The 8649-nt window shown below is 41.6% G+C and overlaps 1 long non-coding RNA gene across 1 annotated transcript; it reads right to left on the minus strand.

The window, feature by feature from the left end:
• Window positions 1–386: 386 nt before the first annotated feature.
• LOC133897855 (uncharacterized) lies at window positions 387–5148 on the minus strand. The gene is made up of 3 exons (XR_009905988.1): window positions 4783–5148; window positions 3230–3568; window positions 387–802 (listed from the first exon to the last, which is right to left on the minus strand). It is a non-coding gene; the product is annotated as an uncharacterized LOC133897855 (long non-coding RNA).
• Between the last annotated feature and the right edge of the window lie 3501 nt (window positions 5149–8649).

Raw genomic sequence — 8649 nt, forward strand, 5'->3', positions numbered from 1 at the left:
GTCTCTGCCCAATTCAGCAGCTGGTACTGTAGTACGTATCTGATTGCCCAACCACTAGGATTATCCTTATCTTCATGGTGCAACAACTGATGGCCCAGTAAAATCTAATTGGAATCTCGATGTCTACCTTTGCAGCCACCAATGCACGTACCAAGCTCATGACCTTGTCCCCTTCCAATTATGGCAGCTGCAGCAAAGCCATGGAGCATTTCTCACCTATATATTCATGAGCTGGCAAGTAAGACACCATCACTCAACTACAAGGTCACAAACTAAGCATTTACAAACACCGTACCTGAGAGCCAAGACGAAACACCATGATCCATCCCAAGATGCTTGCTCAATTGGCGAGGAACTTGCAAAAGGTCAAGATAGCCACCAGAGAAGATGATGCGTGCTGCACGACTTCGCCAGTCGCTAACAAGGGCCACTGTGCCGTGTACACAGCGGATGGGAGGCGATTCGAGGTCCTGTTGGTCTACCTCGGCACAACAGTCTTCAGTGAGCTACTGAGGAGGTCCCGGGAGGAGTTTAGATTCACAGGTGATGGCAGGATCACACTGCCTTGTGATGCAGCAGCAATGGAGTACATGATGTGCTTGCTCAGAAGAAATGCATCTGAGGAAGTTGAGAGGGAATTCCTGAGCTCCATAGTGATGCCTTGCCAGCAATCAAACTATACAGTGCCACCTGTGGTGCTGCATCAGCAATTTGCAGTCTGTAGCTCCTGAAGATATACAGGGTTTGCGATGTTTGCTTTTAGTTTATCCAGTATAATGTAAAACAGTTCTGTATAGGAAACCTGAAATGAAAATTAGCACATATTAGCTTATTTCATCTGAATATCTGATTGCAATACCGTTAACTACGAACTATATCATTACACCATAGAGCATGAATAAAAATTCAGACTTCAGAGAACAAAAGTTTACATCGTACAAGGTTAGAGGCAGAACCACCGTTTAAAGGTGTGCTTCTATGCCAATAAAAAACTAACATAAAATTTCTTGAAAATCTGTATTTATTATGAAGAGATCATATGATGAGTTAGCAGACACTCTAGCTCTTTTATTGTTCCATAAAAATTACCTATGTGGTACTCTTGAACATAGTAAGCAGTTCACTATGAAAACACAAGAATGTTTATTGTATTTTCTGGGCGAATATTCCAGCAAGAATATGTTCAAGATACTGGCAGCAACAGCCACAGATAAATCTTACATAGGATAGTACAGGAACTCCAGTACTACAAGAAAGGACAATCGCCACTAGAATTTGACTGAATCCATAAAACAATGTCTGCAGAAGAAACCTCCAATAGAACATAAAATTGGCCACATGCTGACAGTTGCATAGGTCCTGGTCCACCTAGGAAAAAGGCAGGAAGATCCTATGGACTGTAGACCACAGAAATATTGAAATAAGAACAATGAACAGAAGACGAGGAAGTAATTACGAAAGCTCTCTAGCATCAAACGAGCGTCTTAAAAAGGACATCTGATTAATGTAAGACCCCCAAATATGTTAGGCCAATGAAAATTCATGAAGTGGATAAAAAAAAACAGAAAACTTTTGTCTTCCTGAATCTCTACATTAATAAGTTAAATTTGCCCAAAAGAAAATAACAAAAGTGTTCTTACATCAGTTGAAACGGTACAAACAGAATGGAAGTGAAGAAGCATCAATTTTGGACCCTTTGGCCTGGATGTTTTTTCAGTATATCTTAGTTTTTAACCAACCCTAAAGAAACAAGAGTATTCAAACGAATTCACTTGTCCATATAGAAAATATCAAATAGTTTTCGATAAAAGGTTAAAAATACATCCGCAATCGTAGTGCCATCACACCAGTTACAAGTGTAGAACCAAGCAGCAGGAAACTACGTACCATAAAGGAAGGATGAGGCTGACACAAATGATACATAGACTGGACCAAGGAAAAGATGAATACAGTGGACCTAAAGTGTACCAGTAGAGTAAGAAGCAAAATGAGCATCAAACTCAACCATACAGAGCAAGATAGCAACATCTAGGAAGATAAGGTTCATGGCTTTGTCTCTTGCCAACTAGTCATATTGATGTCTACACCCATCAGACGTAGCTTATGACTTTAGTGTTCCCTTGCTATCCTATAAGTACATGAAACTAGCGCATACCCTCTTCACAACCCATCCAAAAACCGAAGCACCAACACAGTGCAAACAAAAGCTCATTTCATAAGGAGAAATACACCATGATACATTCCAAGAGGCTAGTTCAACTGGCAAAGAAGTGGCATAATATGGCAGCCCTTGGGAGAAGGAGGCTGACGACGATGGGCACGATCAAAGCCATAGCGGACAAGGGCCACTGCGTCGTTTACACAGCTGATGGTAAGCGATTTGAGGTCCCTTTGATGTATCTCAGTACAAACGTTTTTGGGGAGCTCCTACGGATGTCCGAGGACGAGTTTGGGTTCACAAGTGAAGACAGAATAACAGTGCCTTGTGAGGCAGCAGTGATGGAGTATGTGATGTGCTTGCTTAGGAGAAAGCCCTCGGAAGAGGTGGAAAGGGCCGTCCTTAGCTCTGTTTTAATGCCATGCAACTACAAGAGTAGCATGACCATGGTGTCCAAGGGTCTTAGCCAGTCATTATCTATATGTTAGCTAGTGAGAAGTGCTATCTGCATGATGTACACTTCTTTTTGGTAAATATTCAAGTTGTCCATATGTAAAATAGCTGTACATACCCCAGTAAATAAGGATAGAATTAGAATTTTGCAGTTGATTCTGTACCTCAGTGTTGTTATGGCACAATGAAGCTGTTGAATTCACTCCATGATTCAAGATCCCTGCTTTAGCAAATTTTATGCGAGATTCTGAGGAAAAAAATAAATATTGTGTTTCCCTCTTAATTTTCCGTGGTGAATGTGCAAACCTGTTAGCGTTATGCTATCGAGAGTAATTACGTATTTTTTTAAAAAACTACCACTGCTACCACTAGCTTCCTCTTTGCCTGATTAAAATGGAAAATATTGCACCCACTATACTCAAGCAAGTTGTATGGCAATGAGCAAATGAAAGCAAGGCCTAATCCAAAAACAAACTAGCAAAAAAATTGCAAAAACAAAAGCATGTCTTACAGGTCAACAGTTTATCTACAATCATTCTATCCAAAATGGTTGGCATGAGAATTGAGAATGCATCTTGCCTTACAACAGTAAATTGCGGAAGCTTTCAGCGGATGTACCTTATTATCTAGGAATCATCCATGATTATGACCACGGGCACAATTTTCTCACCCTTATCTGATAGAGTTCAAAAAGTCAAAACCAGATTCCATGGAAAAAGTTTACTGGAAGGGTCCACCAAGAGTACTACAATGAAAAGACCTAATATGACAACTCCATTCAGAAACAACATATGCGATGGGATCACTATCCTCTACTCAAGTAATCATTATTAGCAGTTCGGCACTGTGCAGATGTACAAACATATCCATGCACAAGAGTGCACATACACCATGGACAGGCACAATCGACTGGATGTGCAGTGCCTTCCATTGTATAGTTCAAAGGCAAGAGCTGAGCTGCATAGAAATATGTAAATTTCATAAAGAAAATGTACATAAAAAACAGAGATCATTATTATAAAGAAATTTGACTGTACATAAAAAGAGATAACTGTTATAAAAAAAATTGACATCAGGTGTGCGAATTAGCATGTGACATATGACGCTATAGGCCTAAATATGCATGTGGAGCAGAACATGCATGTTTATAAAACCAATTATAAATTTAGATACAACAAGATTCATGCGCCAAAAAAGGTTATACTGGCAATTCTAACATGTTGAGTAGATACACGTGAGGCATTTGATGAAATCTGTCAACAAGATGGCAGGTGTAGAAACAAAAGAAATTGGTCACATCTCTCACTCAACGATAAGTCCATTTTCAAGAAATGTCCACACCTAAATTGAAGAACCTACTCTCCTACTGTGGTCCAACAAGGCATGCTACACAAACTCAGACAAAGCAACTGCCTAACAATGCAAACAAAAGAACATGTTGAACCAAAGCTATTAACTCACTATGACCATCTTAAGAATGCATGATATACACAAATATAAAGAACACTAGGACAACGAAATTTGAATTGACGTTAGCCGCCAGCCAGCTAGTCAATGAAACATAAGGAGCTTAACTAATTTGACCAGATTCTCTTGTTGATCCAACGGTGACATCGAATTCCAATTTTGTGTGTTTAAATGATTAAAGGAGGAACTAGAAAAGAAAGTTCGGTCCTAAGGGGAAATTGACAAGAAGTAGCCAACTTAATTGACATTTTATCAACTTGTATTGGTAGTTACACACCTAAGGTCTTAACCATGTGAGAAACATTATTAACTTGAAAAAAAGGATAACAAAATATTGGGTCAATAAATTAAAGCACGACTCCTCAAATGGAGCGTTCTCACTCGGCAAACTCATGGGACCGGAGTGGTTCCGGCAAAGCACCATATCGGAAGGTCATGCTCGGTATGAAACTGATGACTGATGAAATTAATAACTAAGCAGCAGGGAGCTGACAATCAGTAGAGGATAAGACTGATACAGGACAAATCAGCTGGACCCGAGGTTATGCAGCAGGCAACAAATTCCACCCGTCATGGTCGCATTAGCACGCAAGCAACAGAGACCAATGTGAAGATAAAACTCATAGTCTTGCCACTTGTCGATGGGGACAACATGACTAGGACAGAGATTCAAGCAACTTGAGGAGACCGCGAGGATGGCATACCTGGCACGGGAACAGTGAGGCTCAACTCCACTCCCCGAGACGGCTAGGGACGCGATCGATCGAGCACGACGACCGCCGCATCCGCTCCATCATCCCACCAAACCTGCCCGTGCGAAACCCACCGCAAACTTCAGAGAGCTCGGTGGACCGCTGGAACTAGGAGGGGAGGGGGCTGTCCGGCGGACGAACAGAGTAGAGGCGGGCAAGGTCGTGGCAACCGGTGGGTGAATGCATGTCCCCGGAGATGGTGGTGGTTGGGGCGCGCGGCCTCGGCGGCTCGACGTACTCGCGCCGCCGACTTGCCGTGCCACTTCCGAGGGCGTTGCGGTTTGGTTCAACGGGCCAATTGACGATTTGTCACCGCTAAAAATGGGCCGCTGAGCGTTTGTGTTGGTGTGACGGGCTGTGCTATCGTAGGCACAGCACGGGCCGGCCCATAAAGAAATGAAGGTCCGTTAGGCCCACAGCTTAGGAGGTCTCCCATCCGAATTTTTTAAATAATATTATTTTATTAAAAAATTACAAAAATATTATTCAAAATGGAAAGATTATAAAAATATATGCCAGTTGACACTCTAATTTACCGAGTATGGTTTTATCGGAAATTAGAGTGCCGACTAGTCTCTTGTTGGCAACCGGATAACCTATCAACACTATATGTGCCGACAAGGGGTGGGATAGGAGGTTATGTATCCAGGGATGATATTCAAAGAAAAATCATAATTTTTCATATGATCTTGGATGGATATGATCTTTAGAAGAAATTACCATTGGGGCCGCCAGGGTCCTCAAGATGCCGCTCACCGACACCCTGCGCTTCGGCGTCCTGCTCAACATCAAAGGCCATGTCAAATGATCGACATTCTAGCTGGTGAACCTAAATAGGATGTGGACCTCGAACAGACTAGCCCATAGAGGCTGGCCTTGCAATAATGCATGTGTGCTTTGTCGATGTAGTTCTGAGTCCGGGCACCACCTGTTCGTTGAATGACATTTCAAGAGACGCGTCTGGGTGGATTTGGCGCTCTAGATCGCTCATCCGGGAGTTCACCCGAATTCATGGAAGACAACCTCCTCCCAGCACCAATGGTGGGCTGCTCTGACTTACAAGTCAAAACACTACGATTAAGGGGCTGAGGTCCCTCATAATGATCGTATGCTGGGAAATCTACAAACAATGTAACGCTAGAATGTTTGATCACCACGACATGCCTACTTGTAAGATATTGCATAAGTATAACACCCTGGGGACCATCACAAGCCCGAAGCGCTACTAATCTACCTAAGGGTTCGCAAATCAAGAAAAAATCGGCAGCACCACCAAACACCATAGAGCAAGAGATAAATACATCATCACACTAATAATAGTAAGCACCCTAGCGAGAGAAACAAGTCTCGATCAAACTTCTATTCCACAATGAGGCAGACATACAACACAATAACTAAGAGGTACCAAACTAACATTATAACAAGAAAGTCAATAAGTGGAGATGATCTGTGCAAAAGTCATATTGCTACCGATCCCACATGCTCGACTGCATCTCAAAGCACCTGGAAAGATAACAAGGGTGAGATTTGAAAATATCAATAAGTGAATTGCTTTAACAAGCTATTTAGCTACAATTGATTAAGAATTCATCTTTAACAAAATATAATAAGCTGAACATTTAAACAATATCTAAAAAATATGATTAAGCTTGACGATATAAAAATGACCACATACTATCATCCGCTAGCTATGTTTCACCATAGCAGTATCAACCAAAACAGTATTAAAGACTTCCTTGCAACATGAAAATAATATTGAAGCAATTAAAGTAAAGTCATCCATACAAAATGCATATGTATGCATATGTCATGCCCTTCCTCACCCTTACCTCTTCTCGGGTAGTGTAAGGGTGTGCATTGTACCCCTTCTCAGATAGCATACTGTGATGTACCGGTACGGTTGCAGTCATAAGACGGTAACATAACTTTCAGTGTATGAGATGTATAGGTATGACATGCTTCATGCATAGGTAACAACATAACTCCCAACATTACACATTATAGTAAAAGAATAACTTACAAGCGACAAATCTCACTTACTCTACTTCTTAATTCAATAATTCAAGTTAACTTTAGAAATTAAATATTACGACATCATGCATAATCGAATGATATAATTTTAACATGGGTATATGCATCATGCTTCACATTCGATGAATATAAACAACTGCAAGAGAGAAGACATATCTCACTTCTTTTACCTCATAACCTAAGAAAAACATCAATTCTTCAGAAGGCATAAGGTAATTCATATGCTCATATTTAATTTAATACATTATTAGTAAGTGCGGTAATTAAAAGACGGAGGTAACCAAATAATAAGTTAAAGCGTAGCCATCCACTACATTCACTTGTCTTCACTAATGACGAATGTGAGAACTAGCTACATCTCGAAGAGACGTCACCTGAACAAATGCATTAATTAGCATCAAAACATCGCAACAAACATAAAAAAAAGGAGACACACTCCTATACCGAAAACCCCACAATCACGACAACCAAGATCTACAGAAAGATATCTGCCACTAAACTTACAAGATGCCGAGTGATAACTTCCACTAACAAGGTCAAAGACCACTAAGTGTTGTACTATATTCGTGACTAAGACCACGCCCAAGGGATTTCCCTCGCGGGCGAAATTCCCGTCGTGAAGGGATTTTCGTTCCCTTCACCGCTCCAACGTTTTCCCTTCACGGTTCCTTTCACGACAGAATTCTCAAGGTCCCTCTTCAGGACGGGATACTCTCTCTTTTCCCTTCGCGATTTATCTTGAAGGGAAGTTGTTAGAGATAAAAGAAAATAAAGCAAATGAGAACTAGGAAAAAAAATCTTTCGAAATGAAAGGAATATAGTTAGAAATGGTCTAATGCTTCTAAATTGGTGCCTGCTGAATGCGTTAGTTGAGGGAAATGGAGAGCCACTGCAAATGGTGGGTTGCCACTGTAACGAGAGCAATATTCTGTACGGATATGCGCACAATACATTCGTACTGTACTGAGAAGATACTAGATACCCCATTTTAAAATACCTAAGTCCAAACAAATTGATTTTACTGTTAAGTTTGTACCAAAAAAAAGTCTGAAAACCAAGTGACCCTAGTCGACCTTGCTTATTATTCTGTTGGGTACCAATGCTGTTGTACCCATCGTCAGCCCGTGACCAATCGGCATCAGACTCGGTACTGTACTTCGTAACTTTTTACAAGTTGCAATCTTTCATTTCGAGGACAAAACAAGACCGTTGTTAGCAGGTTGGTTTTATCAACGATGCTGGAGACGTGTGTTGTGCGTCATAGTCCTGCCAGTTTGCTGCCTGCTGCGACTTGAGGGAATACGTGATCATGCCATTGAAAAGGACTGACCGAAAATCGAAGAGAATCTGGAGAAAGAATATGACAGACACAGGCCATAGGCTGCTCCAGGTTTGCAGCGCGGGCTCCAAAAGATAAAGCTGCCCCCACGCTCCCTTCAGCGGCAGAGGCTGGCTTCTTTTCTTCGACTGTTTCGTTTGGGGTTTTGGCGTTAAGGGCGTCCATCATGTGCTAAAAAAAAATCAGGTAGTAAGAGTAATTCCAACCGATTTTGCAACTGGCTTTCTATAGCCAAATATGCCGATTCAAGAGGAAAAATCGGCTCCAGCCGGTTTGGTATTAGGCTTGTTAAAAATTGAGGCTCGCTATCGCCTCTCCCTCGCTCGCCACATCCAGAGAGTTGATAGCGTTCGCAATCGACAACTGACCAAAGGCGAAGCTACGTTATGGAGGGTGGGTGCACATGCACCCCCTCCTATCCAAAAATACTACTAAAATTAGCTGTGATG

The sequence above is a fragment of the Phragmites australis genome, chromosome 17 (assembly GCF_958298935.1).
Source record: "Phragmites australis chromosome 17, lpPhrAust1.1, whole genome shotgun sequence".
NCBI lineage: Eukaryota > Viridiplantae > Streptophyta > Magnoliopsida > Poales > Poaceae > Phragmites > Phragmites australis.